Source organism: Cucumis sativus, unplaced genomic scaffold, assembly GCF_000004075.3.
Source record: "Cucumis sativus cultivar 9930 unplaced genomic scaffold, Cucumber_9930_V3 scaffold97, whole genome shotgun sequence".
In the NCBI taxonomy this organism is placed as follows: Eukaryota; Viridiplantae; Streptophyta; class Magnoliopsida; order Cucurbitales; family Cucurbitaceae; genus Cucumis; species Cucumis sativus.
In genome coordinates, this window is record NW_022279585.1 from 118,150 (window position 1) to 141,050 (window position 22,901).

The 22,901-nt window shown below is 33.9% G+C and overlaps 2 long non-coding RNA genes across 2 annotated transcripts; both read right to left on the reverse strand.

Moving 5' to 3' along the window:
* Nucleotides 1–6,509: 6,509 nt before the first annotated feature.
* On the reverse strand, nucleotides 6,510–7,890 carry LOC116406407. The gene is made up of 3 exons (XR_004219411.1): nucleotides 7,821–7,890; nucleotides 7,561–7,623; nucleotides 6,510–7,132 (listed from the first exon to the last, which is right to left on the reverse strand). It is a non-coding gene; the product is annotated as an uncharacterized LOC116406407 (long non-coding RNA).
* Nucleotides 7,891–20,766: 12,876 nt separating this feature from the next.
* LOC116406409 lies at nucleotides 20,767–21,969 on the reverse strand. Its single transcript, XR_004219413.1, has 3 exons — nucleotides 21,780–21,969; nucleotides 21,245–21,319; nucleotides 20,767–21,124 (listed from the first exon to the last, which is right to left on the reverse strand). It is a non-coding gene; the product is annotated as an uncharacterized LOC116406409 (long non-coding RNA).
* Nucleotides 21,970–22,901: the final 932 nt, after the last annotated feature.

Sequence of the window (22,901 nt, forward strand, 5' to 3'; positions counted from 1 at the left end):
AAAAGAGAAGAAATAAATTTTAAAGTATATGTAAATTTTAGATATTAAGTAAAAAAGAGAATATGTAAGTTGAATTTTAATCGGTAAGAATATGGATGTCTAGAAACAAATTTTTAATTTTTTAAAAGTTGATTTATAATCATTTGATTTCTTTAAATTCAACAACATAAACATAAAATTATTTGATTTTGAATTTATCACACCTTACAAATATTTTTCAAATTTCAAATCAAGAGATACTAAGTTTGTTGACCTTACCCACTTGATTGCCATTTTGAGACTTGTTTAAGACTAAGTTTGTTTCACTTGCATACTTGGTTGTCATTTTAGGTCTCAAAGTGCATTTTTCACGCATTTTGAACTTTTTTTTTTTAATGGGCTTTATCAAAAATAATTCAAATGGAATTGGCAGATGGTTGAGGGCCTTCGTGAAACGTGGGAGAGAAGCGATAAGAATATGAATGTCTTAATGGTCATAGAAATTTATTATGCTTGGTTTTTGCTTGAAATTTTTTCTATTATTTACTTTATTGAACACACACGAGCACCCGTACATCTGGATTTGTAAGAATATGTATCATTATAAGGTTTCCATCCATCTTTCTTATGCCATCGATGAAGTTTTCGCTTAGATCTTTATCTTAGTTCGGCCTCTTTAAAATGTTACTCCATACAAGGAAGATCGAAAGTTGTGATTACCAAGTGTAAATTTGTATTGTATAGTTGCCTTAGTTATTTTTTTAATTATTCTTTTTAGACGTTATTTTCTTTTATAATTAGTTCTCTTTAGTTAGAATTTCTATTAAATTATACTTACCTATTATCAAATCCTTTTTCCGTAATAAGAGAAAATGGAGTTTTTCTCAAATAACAAAAAGTGATTATTTAAGATAGTATGCTAAAGGGAACACATCCAACTACCATGTTCAGAATATTACCTTTGCCGATTGAAAGTCTTGGATTCTTGGTCAACTTTGAACGCAAATTTTTCTTAGTTGATTAATAAATATCAGGGTAAAAAGATCTTATATTGTAATATTGTTTTGCTTCACCTGCATCATACACTAAAACACAAGATTAAAAAAAATATATTATATTTAGACTTTTGTATGGTAGATTAGGTGTTCTCTTTGAATTGGTGGTTGGTATTGGCTTTCTAATTATGATATGATTTTGGGAACCTTTGAATTATGTTCTTCAAACCTTCTCTCTTCGATTGAAGCTTATTATATTTTATCGTTGTTAGTATGTTTTTTTTCTCTCCATTTTTTCCCTTCTAATATTTTTATTTGATATATAATGTGCATAAAAGAGAAAGTAGTTAATGTGTTTTACATTGTTGTGTTGTGCAAAGTTGGTGCACTTGGTTCAAATATTTAAGATTTGGTGAAGCACTTGGAATAGTCTAAGTTCAAACTTTTAATCTGTAGGATAATTTACTTTATAAGAATCACACATTTACCTTTTTTTTTTTTTTTTTGAAATAGGAAAGGAGCCTCTTCATTAAGCTGAAAATGAGTAGACAAGACAAAAGATAATACAAAGAAGCCCTAGGATCAGCTAGTGCACTCGGACATCATCTAGGTTGACACCCACTTAGCGTTCTCACCATATCGAGACTTAAACCAAAAGACTAAACCAACGACAAGGTTTAGAATAGATCATACAAACTACCCAATAACTATACAACATAGATTTAAGACCACTAGAAATCCAAAAGAAATAAAATAAGAGTACAGTAGTGGACTAAGAATTAAAAATGAAAGTCGGCCAGTTATGACTTATATCTTGTATGGAGAAATCTTTGATGTCTTTGAAAGAGAGCATCAAGTAGAAGCATTGATTCTAGCCATTTCGACTCGAGTTGTCCAAGAGAAAGCTTTATTTTGAAATGTTAGTTCATTATGTTCAAACCAAATTTCTGGTAAAATGGCCTTTACTGCATTTAACCAAATCAATCTTGGTTTCTTCTTGAGAATGGACATGAAATAAGCTGGACCGCGTTCTCCTAAATCTATAGTCGAAAATCCAATTCAAATGAAGATAGCCAAGTAAGCCAAAACCAACACTTCTTTGCATGTAGGCAGGAGAAGAAAATATGATGTAAATCTTCTAAAGCATGCAAACACAAGGGACAAACATGAGGAGATAAACTGAGAAAGGGAGGTTTCATTTGCAAAACTTCTGCACAGTTCATAGTCCATTTCGCATTCTCCAAAGCGTGATATTCACTCTTCTAGGGCTTTCTGTCTTCCAAATTGTCGAGTACTTTGTTTTCAAGACTGTGTTAGAACATGTTTGGCTTATTAATAAATTAGTAGAACACACTATTTGGTGTTCTATCATTTTGGTATCGGAGAAATCGAATCTGTGAAGTTCTATATCATGACTCAAAAAGCGAATTGAGGAAAAGTTGGAAATGGTAGATCAAGAAATATCCGGCATTCGAGCAGAATTACATGATCTGCCAACAATCAAGGAAAACATGTCATCTTTGGCGAAGAGTATTGAGAGGTTAGGAGTACAGGCTGAGAAGCAACAACAGCAACCAGAAACACTGTTGAAATATATTGAAGGAATGATCAAAGGGAAGACAAAGATGGTAGAAGTACTAGAAGGATCATCAAGTGAGTTGACAGCATGGTTGATGTCAGTGATTGGACGATGATGGGAGGAAAATATGAGGAAAACATACCAAGTTGGAGGGTGAAGATTCTGCGGCGACGAAGCAAATTTAAAAAAATTGAAATGCCAGTTTTTGTGGGAAATGATCCTGATTCTTGGTTGTTTAGGGCTGAGAGATACTTTCAGATACACAAACTAAGTGAGTCAGAGAAATGACTGTGTCCATTATTAGTTTTGATGGAGCAGCTTTGAATTGGTATAGATCTCATTATTAGTTTTGATGGAGCGAGATATATCCTATTAAAGTTGTCGTGTTACTTAATCGCATTATAACGCAAAGACATTCCTTTGCTCTTTCTTGCATACAAGTTAGTTCCCATTTCTATTTTGTCATCCATATTCCCTCTTATAGAATCTCTAAGCGTAGATATCTAGTGGTAGTTTGTTCTTGTATTTCTTTTATACCATTCGTTATTCTTTAATTCTTTTATACTGCCTAGATAATAAGTAATACCTAAAATTAATATCTTGAATCAATTCCTTATGTTCGACCCGGGATCACCCAAGTAACCTACCATTTCACTTGCACTTGGACAAGTAGTAAGAAAACTTGTACTCAAGAGGACTTAGTTGCCACACGATATGAAGGTCTAGTGAGCAATTCACATGCAGTTAACATGCTTAGTGATATATCGCCTAGATTGAGTATAATTTTCATTCACCATTTACTAACACTAAGTCCTGATTGTTGAAGAGAAACAACACCTCAATAACCGGAGCGATCGACTTCTATCTTTAGTTATTCGATCTTGAACCTTAATTGCACCGAGAGATGGCCTGGGATGAACAAATTTACTTTATTTTTTATTCAGTCTCGAGCATACATTGTCCTAAGATGCTACATTATGAAAGACTTCTGCCTTTAGTTATTCGATCTCAGGCCTTAATTGCACTGAAATGGCTCGGGATGAAAGAATTCTGTCTTTATTCTATTTAATCTTGGGCATACATTACATTGAGATGCTCCGAAATGAAATTTTTTTGCCTTTAGTTATTGATCTCGACCTTAATTGCATCGAGATGACCCGTTATTAATAAATCACAAAGAAGATATAAATCGCAAGGACGTCTATGGAATTTGTGAAAAAATAATCTCGCATCATGGACTTTTCTTATTTTGTTATACGAACCATAAATATTTTGGATTTTTCTACATTTATGTAAATTACTCTTAAATTAATCTAATTAATATTTAATTGGAAATCACCGCCACTTGGGTATAGGAATACGGGAGCATCCCACATTCTCTAAATAACACCCACATATGGAAGTTATTATCTTAATTTAAAAATGATCACAAATAGCAAAAAAGTTAAAACTATTTACAAAATATAGCAAAAAATTGAAACTATTTACAAAAAGACTCAAATGTGCTATAGAGAATTTAATTATTATGCTAATTAGTTTCAATTTAATTAGTATATTTGAAAATTCCACTTAAATTTGATTAACACTAAAATAATTAGTTAATATATAATAATTATTTAAATCACATTTAATTAATATTTCATTAAATCACATTTAAATGAATATCTCTCACATAACCAATAGTTTGAATTTAATTAAATAGAATTAAACTAAATTATTAATTAATTCTTCAATTATTTAATTTCTAAATTAAATATTTTATATTTGATTTAATATAGATTTGAATCATACTCATATATGAATTTCTCTCATAACCTATTGTTTGAATTTGTATCATATACGTATTAAATTTTAATCTATAGTTTTATTACAAATTTAATTCATATTAAATTAATATTTGAACTCATTCAAATATTTATTATTTCATAAATTAATTTTAAATCATATACAAAATTAAATTTATATAATAAAGTTCAATTAAAAGATAAATTTATATTATAATATATCACCATACATTATACTAATTTTCAAAGTAAATATGAACATTTCAAATTACAGTCAATATGTAATAACCTTAATACCCTTTACATACTAGGAAGGGACCTAATAAATTTACATTTCAAAGTGTTGGGAGCTAGCTACCATAGTTGAAATCAATTTATTTACTTTAGTTGTCGTATTATCCTTAAGAGCACCTCATGCCTCCACATCAATAATCATTTTATCTCATTGCAACAATCACCCATATAAATATTGAATCAACATATGGTTCTGTACCTAATGATGAAAAACTTGGCACTGAGCCAAGTATCTCCCCCAATAATCGTAAAGTGATTCATCCTTTCCTTGTGTGATGCCATAGATTTTCTTCCTCACACTAGTAGCATAAAAGGTTGAAAAGAACTTTTCCAAATATTGTCTCTACATCTACTCCCATGAAATAATGCTCCCTGGTGACAAGTAATAGAGCTAATCTTTCACTTCTTCGTGTTACGAGAAGGGAAAAGCTCTCATGTTCGTCTCCTCAAGGGTTATAATGTGAGGACTCATTCCATTGCAAACAATATGGGGCTCGGCTATCGAGAATAATATGGGGCTCGACTATCGAGAATATAACGACTGAACCCTAAGTGGAAGTCCATAAGTTCACTTTAGTAGTTAGCTAAATGAAAATCTACTTATAATATGGAGCAAGCACTAGAAGAAATTTGCTCTTTATTGTCAGTTTAGAACCGACATTAATGGCCTTTGGTGTCAGTTCGGAATTGACATCTATGCTAGCGTTATTAAAGGCCTTTAATGTCATTTTTGCTTTGATGTCAGTTTAAAAATGACATCAAATGCATCATTGATGGCCACTGATGTCGGTTTTAAATCAACATTTTTTATGGCGTAATTGTTGACCTTTACTGTTGGTTTTCCTTTAATGTCGTTTTTAAACCGACATCAAAGCCTTGTTTGTTTTTTTAATTTATTTATTTTAATTATTTTTCATGGTGTCGAAATCGACATTATTTGTTACGAATTACGACATGAAATGTTCGTCATCGAATATTAAAAAATATAAAAAATAATTGTTGCATGATTGCTAGCTGTCTACCACTCCATGGCAAACCTTATATATTACTTCCATATTTCACCTGCAAGGCAGAAGATCAACACCTACAAAACAAGCATACACTTCCACACATCCAATGGCAAACTAATACTATTTCTAGCTATAGAATTCAACATGTAAGAAACCTACAAAACCAACACATACATTTCCACACTTCCATGGCAAACCAATATTTCCATTTCACCTACAAGGAAGATCAACCCCTACAAAACCAGCATACACTTCCACACATCCAATGGCAAACTAATACTATTTCTAGCTATAGAATTCAACATGGTAAGAGGCCACAAAACCAGCACATACACTTCCACACTTCCATGGAAAACTACAAAAATACACTTTTCCACACTTTCATAATACTACAAAAATACACATATCAATCAAGTAAATAATATGTAAAGTATTAAAGTATGTGTACAACAAATTCCTCCACTAATACACACTTTCCACATAGTACTACAACAAATACACTCTAAAGTCAACACCTAAAACACTACAATACAACACTTATTCATAAACTACTACAAGCAGAAAACCTCAAAATTAAAGTATGTACAACAAGTAGTACTAGAATCTCGTAGCTTATATATTAAAACAATTAGTATTAGTACTAGTAACTTATATACTACAAAAAAAGTGTAAAAGCTTACACAAATCGGCTAACAAAGCTTGCATATTTTGTTCGAATCTCGTCAATCTCCTCTTGCGTATATGCACTTTTTTGTATTAAACTACGTAAAAAGAAAGGTATGAAAAGAATAAGTTTAGATAATTTATGTAATTTGTAACATATAAAAAGTGAAAGTAGAAACTTACAAGGCTAGTGATGGGAGTACTAGAAATATGCACGATTTCATGTATATACTTTTGGACATAATACCCACACCCAACCGAATCCAATTGACGAGGACACTGCATGTATATAAATTACATACAAATTATTCTTATGTTTCATTGAAAATAATTATGTGTCAATGCAAATTACCTTTATAGGTTTCCATTTCGGATTTGACCGATAATGTTGTAAATCATGCTTAGCTTGCCATGTTTTTAATCCTCTATACATTTGGAAACATTAGAATTAGAAGACAATGAAGTCAAATAAGAAGTAAATCATAAGTCACATTTATGACTCCATGGATGTCTTCGTTAACTTTACTTCAAAGAGAGTCCAAAACATAAACTGTTCGAAGATCGATGACATGCAACATCCAATGAAAACTACAATAAACATCTTCAATGTGAGTATACATTTAACCTCAATGAAAAACATAATAATGTGTTAATCTTATTTATTTACCCAGTATTATACGGAATTAGAACTATTTGTTCCAAGGTAGCCGCTTCTAACTGGTTGGCAAAATTTCTGGATCGGAGATCACGATCCTTGATATGTGATGTTATTTTTGCTTGGTCATAACAAAAAACTTGCTTCCACAATCACATTCATCCCAAAGATATCTAAGTAAAAGCAACCTTAGTTAAAAAGGAACAAAATAACTATAGCTATAGTATTGGACATAAAGATGAGTAAAAGATGTTTACTTACGTAATGTATGCTAGGATGCACATATAGCCTATTTCTACCATGCCGCAATAATGGAGCAAGTCCTAACGAGCTAAATAAATGAATTTGTTTTTACCGAATATTAGCTCGTTCATTAGGATGCGAACCATATCTACATCCTTCATATTGTTCACGACATGTCCATATAAGAGCTTAATGGTTCCATTAACATTTATGTAATTTGAAGAATACAGAACATCCTTTGGGGTTGAATGCTCCAAGCACAAACAAAATAATATCAAAACCTAAAATACAATCACAAATAAATATCAAAGCTTCAATAGCACATAAACAAGTCAACGAGGTCATTCAACAATATTACCTAATGCTTGATTTAAAGTCTCTATCTTGCCCTTCACTGGAATAGGTAAACTACAATCTCCTCCTGTGAGCAAGTCCACCAAGATTTTAACATTGGGACCACCATTGCTATCATCAAGTACGGTTGCTATTGCAACAATATTATTAATTGTTCCTATAGCCAATTTGCACGGTGTTTACTTTACAAGTATTAAAAGCATCATTAAGAACAATTTATCCTATAAACATTAAAATTTTAAAAGAGACAACAAAGTTAATTACCTTCACTTCTTCGTTCATAGGTGTGTTGCCCAAATCCTCATCGGCATAGAGATCTATGTTAACACTGATGGACGATCTCAAGTGATTATGACCCTTTTTGTAACTTTTGCTTTTTGAGTCATCTTCTACAACTTGAGAACTTGCAATTTTCTCTTTCCCTTTCACTGTCTTGAAATATAGTGATTGAGAGACAAAACCACCCATGCCACGTACACGTCCACCATGCTCCTTAGAGCCCAATGACTCAGTCAATATGTCCTCATCTCTATGTGTTTCAGCTAATGCATCCTATAGAACAATACAAGTATTCATCATTAACTAAGTTAACAAAATTAAATATTGTATATAAGTAAATCGCAAGCAAACTTACGATTCGAGAGACACAATCTCGAGTAGCATCATCAAAATAATCATTGTTTTTTCCTTTTCTTGCTTCTTTCCAAAGAGTTGAACGATAGGAAAGATCACACGTTATATTATGCAACCAAAGATATATATTTAATTAGCATAAACATATTAAGATAAATTATTTCATTCAATTAGAAATACTTACTAATTCTTCGGCAGGATTTTCATATCCCTTACTAGCAATGTGATGATTGTATATGCATTTTGATCTTCTTTCCCTTTGAATACGACTATAATCCTATACAAAAAATTAGTTTGTAGTTACATACCAAACCAACATTAAAGTTAACATGTAATTAAATTTATTTACCTCACATTCTTCAGTCAGTCTAGCGTCCACAAAGGATTTCCAATCTTCTTGATTAATATGAGAATAGATCTTAGGAGGAAACTACAAACATGATGGTTGATCCTTAAACGGAAGTATATACAGAAGAGTTAACGTAGTTTTGAAAGTTCGATACTTTCTTGATGCAGACATTAGGATAGAATGTCTAACATTGGGATGTAACTCAAACGACATCTACACAAGAAAAGAAAAAAATATTTAGACTTAGGGAAATCAAACTACATTGTAAGAAAAATGTAATTATAGAATTCATACCGATATACAATCGTAGATTTTATCTTTCAACTCATTCGAAACTTGTTTCCAAGATTTGTATGTGATAGGAATCTGCTGTCGAACACACACACCAATGTAACTTTGAATTTTCTTAGATATAGCTCTTACAAGTTGCCCATGTTCATTAAATTGAACGGGCAACCGTTGCCCAGAATTTCTTACATGCTAACTCTGGCATAGTCGTTGGGCCACATGGCGCGAATGATTTGTTTCTTGCTTTGGGAATCATTTTTCTTTCATCCTCACTTAAGTATGTGACTCCTCCATCTATGAATCTGCAAAAAAAAACATATATGTATTAGTAAGCACGTTAGTGAGCAAAGTAAGGACATAAAATAAGCTTAGTAATTACAATCTCTGAACATAAATCTATTATAAAGGAAAGTAAATGGCATACCTTAATAAAACATTTATACAATTATTACTTATCAACCCATCTACCCTCACAATCATGTCTAATATATGATGAAGTTGTATCATCAATCTCGTGAGGTGTATCAACATTGGGGCATCTTTTGAACAACTCCATAACCACACTCTAGTAGCATATCTCCTATTTCATCTTTCAAAGAAATCTTCTTCAATAGTTCTACGTGCGAGATGTTAAAACCACTGACCATTTAGGATTTGCCAGAATCTTTCACATAGAATATGTGTTTTGCTTGGGAGGCTAAAAACAAATGGGTCTGATTTATGTCCAATACGTTTGAGATCCACAATGGTAAACTCAAGCTCGTCCACTTTGACTCCACTTCTATTATCAACCCAATCACACTTAAATAAAACAAAGGATAATTGATGGTAATCAATCTCCCATATCTCTTGTATTATGCCATAAAATGTCATATCTGATATGACTGGGTTTTTGTCTTTAGAACTAGACACTTGCATTGTAGTGGTTGTTATACTAACTCCACTATTTTGAACTCTCCTAATATCATCGACGTCTTTTTGTGTGGTAGTAATAACCATTGATCATGTAATCAGAATATGTAGCCACATGTGGAGAAGGTCCATGAGCTATCCATCTTAAGGAAGGCGTGATGGAATTTTTAGAGAACTTCGAGAGCGAGGGCAACCTACAAAATATATTGGATCTGATTAGTTTAGATCTAAAATAAACATGGAAGTGTATGGTTCTAGTAATTACCCGTGTGGACAACCACCGACTGAATGTTCGATTATGCTCTTCTTGAATCCATTTTTTTACTTCTATATTTACCAGAGTTAAGCTTACACAAACTCTCCATATTTTTTCTGTCAGAAATAACAAAAATTATTAAGGTAATTACATAACCAACTTATGTAAAATGAGAATAGATGGGATTTAGAACGTACTCAATGTATGGTAGAACTTCGTTTACATTTTGAATAACGTAAAAGATGAGCTTGATCTAACTGCTCCTTAATCGGTCTGATAAAAGAAGAATGCTGATAAAGAATCTATCCACGTTTGAATCTGCTTTTATTACAGATGAGTTTAGTCCAATAGTGCTAGCACCCACCATAAATTTTGAACAGAACTCTATAGCCTCTTCAACAATATAATTTTCTACCATACATCCTTCTGGTCGATTTCTGTTTCACACATAATTTTTCAAAACTTTCATGTATCGTTCAAAAGGATACATCCACCTTAGATGAACAGGTCCACATAACTCAATTTCTCTTATGAGATGCACAACAAGGTGTACCATTATGGTAAAAAATGATGGTGGAACATACTTTCTCTAATAGGCATAGAGTGACAACAACATCTTCTTGCATTCCTTTTAATTGTGATGAACCAACTGTCTTCTTACATATAGCATTAAAGAAGAAGCATAGTCGAACAATTACAAGTCTTACATGTTTCATAAAATACCATGAATTGCCACAAGTAGCAACTGTGTTGCATAAGAACGTGATGGTTTGTACAAGAATTTCTTCCCCACTCGATGTCGTTAAAAAAATAATTGATCTCTAATTGTATTCACATCTAAAGTCTTTGCATTTACGCATTTTAAACAAGGACAAGTCATGACGTTCGACATCTTTGAATGTTTCAACCCATTTTTAATAAACATCTCAACCCCAAAAGCATAATCAGAGGGAGGCGGTGGCTGTCGTGGATCTGAACGGTGGAAGAACCTTCGGTCGGCGGCTTCGTGAATCGGAGATGAAAAGAAAAAGAGGGGTGGGGCGGCTGGAAGATGTGAGGAAGAGGAAGAGAAAAAGAAAGAAAAAGAAAAACGGGGAAGGGACGTGCGAGAGAGAGAGAGAGGAGAGAGAAAGAAAATCTTTGATTTTCTTTTCTTTTTTTTTTTATTTCCTTTTTCTTTATTTAACTTAATGATTTAAAAAAAATTATAACAATATTATTAAATGTATATTATTATTATCTTAACCTTCCAAATCTCTTTCTCCCTTAACTTCTTTTCTAAAAAAAAAGATATATATACACACATATATATAATAAGGTACCCTAGAGTTCGAGATGTTACAAGTGTAGTCTCCAACATTAAACCTTTGTCAAATAAATTTCCAAACTTGAAATAAACAAAGATTACTACTACATAAACTAAAGTATAAGAATTAATAAGAACATTTTAAGATTAGAGAAATAGAAAATAAAACACAAATAATTATTATATGTTTAAAAACAAAAGATGAACTTACCGTCCCTATAACACACTTAATATAAATCTAGTCTTCACCCTATTAACCTCAATCTCCTATTAACACACTTCTCACTACATCTCCATAAGTTCCAAATCAACACTCTCTATTTACCATTACATTTTCTTACCAAACTAATCCAGATACCAATATGTTAATAACACGAAGTCAGTGAAAAATGTCTCAAAAGTTAATCCTAAATTTAAATTGAGGAAAATAGAGAAGTGAATATTACGTTCCAATTTCCAAACAATGCTAAACTAAATCTCTCCCTTTCTCTTATTTGTAGTTTACCTTTTATATTTATCATTCACTATTTCATTTCTTCACTCTCTTTGGTACTTTCCTTCTTTACCTTTAAACCCCAATCTCCATTAACCCACTGCCCACTTCCTCTTCATAATCTTCCAAATCAACTCTCTATTTACCATTACATTTTCTTACCAAACTAAATCCACATACCAATATGTTTAATAACAAAAAGCAGACAACAGAAATTTAGAACCTACTAAAGATTGATTCAATGATCTATTTTTGATGCCTAAAAAAAAAAGCGTATGAAAAATTCTTTGAACCTCCAGAAGAAGGCTCGAAAGGGCCTCTGTAGTCCACTCCCTTTCGTCCAATGTCTGATGAAGTAATACCAGATTGGTATTCACGGGTTGAGTTGCCCTCTGTCTTGGTCTGCCCTGTGCTAGCCGAAGATGACGGCTGGGCACGCGATGGTTGCAATGGCTGGGCACGGCGGTGGTGGCTATGGTGGTGGATTTCGAAGATGATTGGACACGAGGGACTCTTGCGGGCGGAAGCACGACGGCGACTGTGACTGGGAAAGACTTGAAGGAAGAGTTCTGGGCGACTGCGAATGGTCGAAGATGATTGAGCACAACAGAGGCGTTTCTCGATAGCCAAAGCACAATGGCGACTGGGAAAGACTTGAAGGAAGAGTTTTAGCCACGACGGCGATTGGGATGAATTATGGGCACAAAGACGACGATGAGTTTTAGGTCATAGAATGAGAAGAGAAGGGAGAAGGAAATTCGAAATCGAGAGAGAAAATTTTGATAGGAATGGGTAAAGTAAGAGAGAGAGGGAAAATTTAATTTTTACAACTTAAAAAAATTAAAAAAGAAATTAAAAAGGGGAAGGGTCTTTAATGTCAGTTTTCACATAATAAAAAAAAATTTAAAAATTAAAAAATGGAAAATATCATTAATGTCGATTTAAAACCGACATTAATGATCCGTCTTTTCAGAAATGACATTAAAGCCAGATTTTCATTTTTTTCACCTGACACTAAAGCCCATATTTCTTCTAGTGAAGGAAAGGTTTAGGTTTCACTTTCAGACATTACCAATTGTAGTCACGCATCAATAGTAAGAGCGAAAGTTAACCTATGAGATAATTAAACACTAATTCAACAAACCATTTAGAAATTTAAATCTGAAGGCATTTCAATCAAACTTTAGTAACGCTGGGAGAAAAACCTAATTGTAGCCATTTTCATTTTTTAAAAAAAATTAAACAAACTTTTTTAGTCCAAGCAAAATAAGCTTATCAATCTTCAGATCAATTCCTCAACTATAAAATGTCAAATTGTATTGTTTTCTAAGAGTTGCTTAACAATTTCATCATTTTTTTATGCCTCCAAAAACAAAAGATTTGGGCATCAACTTTAGTGGACACCCCCTCCCAAACTACGTTCTATAAGCCTAAAAGACGGGATGAAGCCAACAAATATCGCCCTCCTCTTTCTACTACTACTAACTCATACAATGATACACTGTTGGAAAGGATTTTTGGAGGTTGGAGGAAATTTGGAAGAGAGAATTGAGATAAGAGGCTACTTGTGTTATTAGACACTTCTATTTTTTTTGACTTAATACAAGTCGAAGGACATCCCTCTTATTTATCCTAGTTGTCACTCCTAAATGAATGGCTAGGATTTTGGCAACACATTCTTTATTTAACGGTTACAAATGACTCTCTAGAATATTCTTTACAATTACACTCATTTCTTATATTTTCTAAATGTATCTTCAATCTTCTCTAAATATCTCCTACAATTGATTTATCTAGAATATTGTAGTAATTAATACTTTATAGAAATTTGGCTTTTATTTGGGCTATGCCTAAATATTGTTAAACCCAAAATCAAGTTTATATTTCAACATCCTCTCTTAAACTTGATTTTGTTACTCCAAGCAGGTCTCTCAATTTTGTGAATTCTTCTTTTTTAAAGAGGCTTAGTGAAAATGTTGGCTACCGGATCACGAGTCTTCACGCACTCTAACTATACTTCCTTTCTTCTGATGCACTCTCTAATATAATAATAATAATGTATCAATGTGCTTTATTCTGGTTGTGGAAAACTAGTTTTTGGCCAAAACAATTGTTGATTTTGTTATCTATGAAAACTTCTGGTTGGCTCTTCTTTTGGCAATATCATAACTCCTTTAATAGATTTCTCAACCAAGTTACATGACGGTAGCAACCACATATTATGCTTCACACGTAGAGAGAGTAACAATGGGTTGCTTCTTTGACATCCATGTGAAGGCAGTGTGCACACACATATGCACACACGCACACATGCACACGCATACACAACACACACACACATGTGCACACTCACACTCACACCCATCCTCACGACCACATGCGCACTCACACACGCACACCCACCCACACGGGTACACACGCACTCGCACACGCACACGCACACACCCACACACGAACACACGCATGAGCGCATGCACACATCCACATACACATGCACGCAAACACGCACGTCCACCCATACGGGCACATGCGCACTCACACACACACGCACACCCACCTACACGGGCACACGCGCACTCGCACATGCGCGTACAAGCACACGTACACGCACAAATACGCATGCACACACACGCACGTACATGCACATGCACACACACGAACACATACGCACGCGCACACACGTGCACACATATGCACTCGCACACGCACACCCACCCACATGGGCACACACGCATCGACACACATGCACGCACGCGCACCCACACAGGCGTATGTGCACTCATACACACACAAGCACACGTACACCCATCCCACATTGGCACACGTGCACTCGCACATGCACATGCATACACACCACACACCACGCACGCCGCACTGACGCATGCACGCACACGACACGAACACGCATTGAACGCACGCACACATCCAGACACGCACGCCGCACACCCACCCACACACATTGCACGCATGCGTACATGCACACTCACCCCACACGGACCACATACTGCACTCACACACATGAGCACACACACACCCACACAGACACACGCGCACTTTCACACTACACACACCAACAGCACACGCAAACCGCGCGCACACACATACGTACCACACCCACATACATGCCGCACATGCGCATGCACACACACACGAACAACACGCATGAACGCACGTCCACCCATACGGGCACATGCGCACTCACACACACCCACACCCACCTACACGGGCACATGCGCATGCACGCACACGAACACACGCATGAACGCACGTGCAAACACACACACATGCACACACCACCCACAGCAGACACATGCACATTTTCACACATCCACACACACATGCACGCACGCGCCACACCCACCCACACGGACACATGCACATTTGCACACATCCACACACACATGCACGCACGCGCACGCGCACATCCACCCACACTGGCACATGTGCAGTCACAGACACGCACACACACACACCCACATGGGCACACACACACACAAGCATATGCACACACCCACACACACAAGCACATGTGCATGCACACACACGAACACACACATGAACGCACGCACACATTCACACATGCATACACACATCTACACACACATGCACAATACACACACGCACACACACATACGCACACGCACATCAATCCGCACGGGCAAACGCGCACTCGCACATATGCACACACACACGCACACACGTACATATGCACAAAGATGTGAAAATGAATTAAATTTAAAAAACAATTACATTAATTGTGTTTAGAATGACTTTTAAAACTATATTCATTTAACTTAATAACATTAATTAAATTATAATTTCTATTAATATTGATTTAAGAGTGTCATTAGTGTAATTATATCAATATAATGCGATCTTATCCAATTTTACCAACAAAAAACAAGTCAAATATGGACTAGTAAATCCACACTCTTTGTCATAAGAGATATAATAACGTTTTTATGGGTCATTTTAAAAAATGGCAAAACAACTTTTTCTTTTGAATTTTAGCAAATAGCATTTTTTATCTGAAAAAGATACATCAACCCATAATAACACTACAACAAATCTGGGTTGTAGTGTCAGGTGAAAAAAATGAAAAATTGTCTTTATTGTCGTTTTTGAAAAGGTGGATCAAACCGACATTAATGATAAGGGTTTAATGTCGTTTTTAAATCGACATTAATGATCAGCCAGTTTTATTTTTTTTTTAATTTTTTGTATTTTGTAAAAACTGACATTAATGACCCCCCATTTTTAATTTCTTTTTAAAAAATTGTTAGGTTTTAAAAACTAAATTTTTCCTCTCTTTCTTACTTTTCTCTTTCTTACTCTACTCTTTCCCTATCAATTTTTCTTTTCTTTCTCTCCAAGTTGGTTTCTAATTTTGTTCTCTTCTCAATCTGTGACCCTAGATCGCGAACGGTAACCAATCTTCATCGTGCTTCCACCGCAAAAATCCTTGGGTTTCTTCATTTGATTGTTAACTTGTGACTGCTAGGTAGCATTATTGATTATTAATTGTCTTTATTTTTTCAAATGAGCCTTATTCATACTATCTTTTGTTAGAAAAATGAAAGAAGAGAAGGCATAGAAATGAGCTTGGTAACTAGCATTCTTGTAGGTGGAATATCTTCATTTGACTTAATAACATTAATTAAATAACAATTTTTATCAATATTGGTTGAAAAGTGTCATTAGTGTAATTATTTTAATATAATGGAGTTTTATCCAATTTTAACAACAAAAAACAAGTCGAATATGGACCCGTAGATCCACACTCTTTGTCATAAGAGATATAGCAACGTTTTTATGGGTCATTTTAAAAATGACAAAACTACTTTTTCTTTTGAATTTTAGCAAATAACATTCTATCACGTGCATGGTATTTTCTAAAATACCAAAATATCCATCTTCTCCAACTGTAATTATTTTGTTTCTACTTTGTAATTAGTTTATGTTATGCATTTATCAACTTTTAATTATTTTTTTTATCTGAAAAAGATACATAAACCTATATCATAAATTTTTTCTTAATATCTCGAGACTCAAGTAATTGATTCAAGATTTTCATAAATTTACTCAATCTTACAATTTTCAAAATAACCTAATGGAATTGAAATTTCAAAACAACCAAATTGAATTTCAAAATAACAGAATTATTATTTTTCAAAATTTCAAAATCTCAGATAGATTTTGTATTAAAATAACCTAAATTGAATTTCAAAATTAAAAAATATCAACTTGTTCGCTATCTTTTATCTCAAAATAACATTAATGACTTGAATATCAAGATAATAAAATTATTATTTTAAAATTGAGAGAAACTCAACATTAAAATATATCAACTTGTTCACACACAAGCACACACGGACACGGGCAAACGCGCACACACGTACACACGCACGTATGAGCGCACACACACCGACACACCCACGCGCACAAGCACATACGCGTCCGCACACACACAGACACACATAAGCACACATACAGACACACACACGTGTGCACATCAGCACACAAACACGAATGCACACACGCATACACACACCCACCCACATGCACAAATGTGCACAAACGTACACCTGCACGCACACACACTTGCACGCATACACACACGCACGAACGCACACTCACACCCACACGCATACCCACACACCCACACGCACAAATGCACAAAACTGCGTAAATGAATTAAAGATAAGAAACAATTACATTACTTGTGTTTAAAAAGACTTTTAAACCATGTTCATTTGACTTAATAACATTAATTAAATTATAATTTTTATCAATATTGGTTGAAAAGTGTCATTAGTGTGATTATTTCAATATAATGCGATTTTATCCAATTTTACAAAAAAAAAAAAAAAACAAGTCGAATATGGACTAGTAGATTCACACTATTCATAAGAGATATAACAACGTTTTTATGGGTCAATTTAAAAAATGGCAAAACTATTTTTTTTTTAAATTTTAACATATAGCCTTATTGCACGTGCATGGTAATTTATAAAATATCAAAATATCCACTTTCTCCAACTGTAATTATTCCGTTTCTACGTTGTAATATATTTATGTTATGCATTTATCAGCTTTTAATTATTTTTTACCTGAAAAAGATACATCAACCCATGTCATAACTTTTTTCTTAATATCTCGAGACTCAACTAATTGGTTCAAGTTTTTATAACTTTATACATCTTACTATTTTCAAAATAACCTAATTGAATTTGAATTTTAAAATAACCAAATTGAATTTCAAAATAACAAAATTATTATTTTTCAGAATTTTAAAATCGCAACGATAGATTTTGTATTGAAATAATCTTAATTGAATTTCAAAACTAAAAAGTATCAACTTGTTCACCATCTTTATCTCAAAATAACATTAATAGTTTGAATATAAAGATAACTAAATTATTATTTTAAAACTAGGAGAAAGTCTACATTAAAAAATATCAACTTGTTTGCACACAAGCACATGTGCACACCCACCCACACATGCACACGCACAAAATGTGCATACACGCAAACATGTACGCACACATGTGCACACACACATGTACGCACGTGTACACACACGTACACACGCGCGACAGCCACACACGAACATACGCACAAACGCACACACATACACGCACATGCGCATGCGCACGCACCCACACAAACTCACACACGCACAAAGATGTGTAAATGAATTAAAATTAAAAACAATTACACTAATTGTGTTTATAAAGACTTTTAAACCATGTTTATTTGACTTAAGAACATTAATTAAATTATAATTTCTATCACTATTGGTTTTAAAATGTCATTAGTGTATTTATTTCAATATAATGCGGTCTTATCCAATTTTACCAACAAAAAAAACAAGTCGAATATGGACTAGTAGATTCACACTCTTTGTCATAAGAGATATAACAACATTTTTATGGATCATTTTGAAAAATGACAAACTACTTTTTCTTTTGAATTTTAGCAAATAGTATTTTTTGCACGTGCACGGTATTTTATAAAATACCAAAATATCCACATTCTTCAACTGTAATTATTTTGTTTCTACGTTGTAATTAATTTATGTTGTGTATTTATCAGCTTTTAATTATTTTTTACTTGAAAAAGATACATCAATCCATATTGCCACATCAATCCATACCAAAACGTTCCTAAGAAAGGATCATCTCACCCATAACTTTAAATTCTTCAAACACAATGCAATTAACTTAAAGCAGAACAAAACAAAACAAGAAATCTAACCAACAATAACAAAAAAATAAACCTTAAGCCTTGATCCTTGCAGTCCATTGGGAGGTTCAGAACGGGACATGATCGAGAACAATCGATTCCGAGCTGCAGGTTTCGACATCGATAAAGAATTTCCAAGTAAATGAAAATTTTGGAAATGGGTAGTGAAGAAAAATAAGGTTGAGAGGATTTTGTTTGGTGAGTGGGAAAAACTCTAGCCAGTGGAAAGAGAATGGAAGAAATGGGGTTTAGTTTACACAGATTTTTCTTAATGATTGTTGGAAGAACAAAGAGATTGTGAGAAGGTTTAACGGCAACGACAATGGCAGAATGTTAAATCCCCGAAAAGACTAAATGGCCAATTGAGAGGAAGAAGGAAGAAAGAAATTCTCTTTCAAGCTAGGGAAAAGACAGAGGAATGGGAATTGAATTGTACGTTTGGTATGGCTATATGCAATTTTCTTGCTTCTTTATGGATATGTTGTACAAAGAGTAGAACGATGACATGGTTCACTTTGTTTCTCTCTTTACAAAGTAACCAATGACTTAAAAGAAAGACATTGAACAACAAATGACCAATAGAAAACAATATACTCAAGAAACAATAAAAAAAATGCAGAAATTAAAAATGAAATTGGAAGTAGGAAAAAAATGGAAGGAAGAAAAATACCCCAAAAGTTCTAAATGCAATATGATCATAACAAACATGTCTCACTGTGAACAAATCGAACAAGCTCTATAACGAATTTTGTAGTGGGATTCCGACTCATAGAAGCCGGCTCCAGGCTTGCACAACGAATGACCAATACAAAATAAGATCCAGTAAAAAGAAAGGCCCAACTAAAGTGAAATTAGAAGACACACACGTCCTATATTAAGGTAGAGTCAAGGTAATTTAGAAAAATTCATTACCGGACAACTACCTCAAAATTACCCGAACTTATAAACTATACAATTATTTTTTCCTGATGTTCCAAAACACTTGCCAACTGAAATTTTCTTTTGACAAATATGCAATGGGTTTCTTGAAATTGAATGCTCAATCCAGAAATTGAAAATGAAATTGGAAGTAGAAAAAAAATGGAAGGAAGAAAAATACCCCAACAGTTATAAATGCAATGTGAACATAACAAGTTGTATCATCATGAACAAATTGAACAATCCCCAAAACAGATTTTGCAATGGGATTCTGACTCCAACAAATTGCATCCATGTTGACCAAAACTTTCCGAACAAAGGATTCAGCTTCCCATCAACATGCATCACAAACCTATAACTTTAAATTCTTCAAAAACAATGGAATTAAATCAAGGCAGAAAAAAAACACAACAAGAATTCTAACCAACGATAACAAAAAAATCCACCTTAACCCTTAATCATTGTCGTCCAATGGGAGGTTCAACATTGGACATGATTGAGAACTATTGGTTCCCAGCCGCAAGTTTCGGCATCGACAAAGATTCTCCGAGGGAAATGAAGATTTTGGAAATTGGTAGTGAAGAAAAATAAGGTTGAAAGAATTTTGTTTGGGGAGTTGACAAAATTGTAAACCGAACCCCATGTGTTTCATTTTTCTCCTCATCGGCCAGAATTTTGTCAACTCCCCAAACAAAATCCTGGCCGATGAGGAGAAAAATGAAACACATGGGGTTCGGTTTACAATGATTTTTCTTAATGATTGTTGGAAGAACAAAGAGATTTAAGGGTAACAAAAAGAATGGAAGAATGTTAAATCCCAAAAGACTAAATGGCCAATTGAATGCTTAAGGAAGTTTGATTTGCCTGTTTTAGCAGTTTTTTTGCTTTTTTATGTAAATGTTGTAGAAAGAGTAGAACAAGGACATAATTCACTTTTTTTTCTCTTTACAAAGTAACCAATGACTTAAAAGAAAGACATTGCACACTAAATGCCCATTAGAAAACAATATACATCGAAAAGAATAAAAAATATGCAAAAATTCAAAATGAAAGTGCAAGCAGAACAAAACGGACTTGATTCACCATGAACAGATAGAACAAGCTCCAAAACGGATTTTGAGTAGAATTTCGTCTCAGATTTGCAGTCTCCAGGTTTTCCAAAACGTTCCTAAGAAAGAATCAGCACAACCCACAACTTTAAATTCTTCAAAAACAATGAAATTAACTCAAAGCAGAAAAAAAAAAGACAAAAACTCTAACCAACGATAACAAAAAAATAAACCTTAACCTTTGATCCTTGCAATCCATTTGGGGGTTCAGCACTGGACTTGATCGAGAACAATCAGCTCCCAGCCGCAGGTTTCTGCATGGACGATGATTTTTCGAGGAGGGAAATCAAATTTTTGGAAATGGGTAGTAAAGAAAAATAAGGTTGAAAAGATTTTGTTTGGAGAGTGGGCAAAATTCTAGCTGGTGAGGAGAAAAGAAAAGACATGGGGTTCAGATTCGAGGGATTTTTCTTAATGATTGTTGGAAGAACAAAGAGATTGTGAGGAGATTTAAGGGTATCGCCACGAATGGCAAAATGTTAAATCACAAAAGACTATTGTTTTCTTGCTTCTTTATGGAAATGTTGTAGAAAGAGTAGAACGATGACATGGTTCACTTTGTTTTTCTATTTACAAAATAACCATTGACTTAAAAGGAAAGAATTTGCACCACAAATGACCATTAGAAAACAATATACATAAGAAAGAATAAAAAATACGCAGAAATTGAAAATGAAATTGAAAGTTGAAAATAAATGGAAGGAAGAAAAATACTCCAAAAGTTCCAAATGCATTACGATCAAGAGAAATTTGTATCAACATGAACTGATCGAATAAGCTCCAAAATGATTTTGCAGTGGGATTCCGACTCAGATAAGCAGTCTCCAGTCTTGCCAAAACGTTCCTAACAAAGGATCATCACACCCATAACTTTAAATTCTTAAAAAACAATGGAATTGACTCAAAGCAGAAGAAAACGAAAGAAAAACTCTAACCAACGATAAGAAGAAAATAAACCTTCACCCTTGATCCTTCCAATCCATTTGGGGGTTCAGCACTGGACATGATCGAGAACAATCAGTTTCCAGCTGCAAGTTTAGGCATGGACGAATATCTTCCAAGAAGGGAAACGAATTTTAGCGAAGTTTGATCTACCTGTTAGCAGTGTTCTTGTTTTTGTACGGAAATGTTGTAGAAAGAGTAGAACGATGAAATAAATCACTTTGTTTTTCTCTTTACAAAGTAACCAATGACTTAAGAAGAAGACATTGCACAACAAATGACCAATAGAAAATGATACGCAATAGAAAAGAATAAAAAAGAAAACAATATGCATTTTTGTTTTCAAATTCTTGGTCAAATCGCAATTCAGAAATGAAATTTGGTTCATTATCGACGATAATATGGTGAACTAAATAACATAAGTTTCAGAGTCATGGGAGAATAATAGCCTTGCTAATTGCTCAAACTCTGAATGTGAAGGCTTTTCCCATGTGAAGGAACCCAAAGAACCAGCCAAAGCAGCATGCTTCTTCCCAATGCAAGAACATTCAGTGTATCTTCTGATTATGTCCTGAATGCAGTAGGAAAAATGATATGAAGTTGTAATTCAAGCTAAGGTTTTGTTGCATAAACCAAAAACTTAGATGGATAAAACACAAAATGCATCATGTTCCTACCTTATGCCTACTACATTGCTAACAATACACTTACTGCACTCTCAGAGAAGGAACCAGAAATGGTTCTTGATGATCTGTTAAAATCTTTTGATGAAAATGTAATTAGTGCAAAGAGCGTTGATGATTCTAAAACAGAGGCACCTCATGCTAACTCGGATGTGCAATGCTTCTCTGAAGATGAAAAAGTAAATGAAGTTTCGAAAGATGATGATTTTGT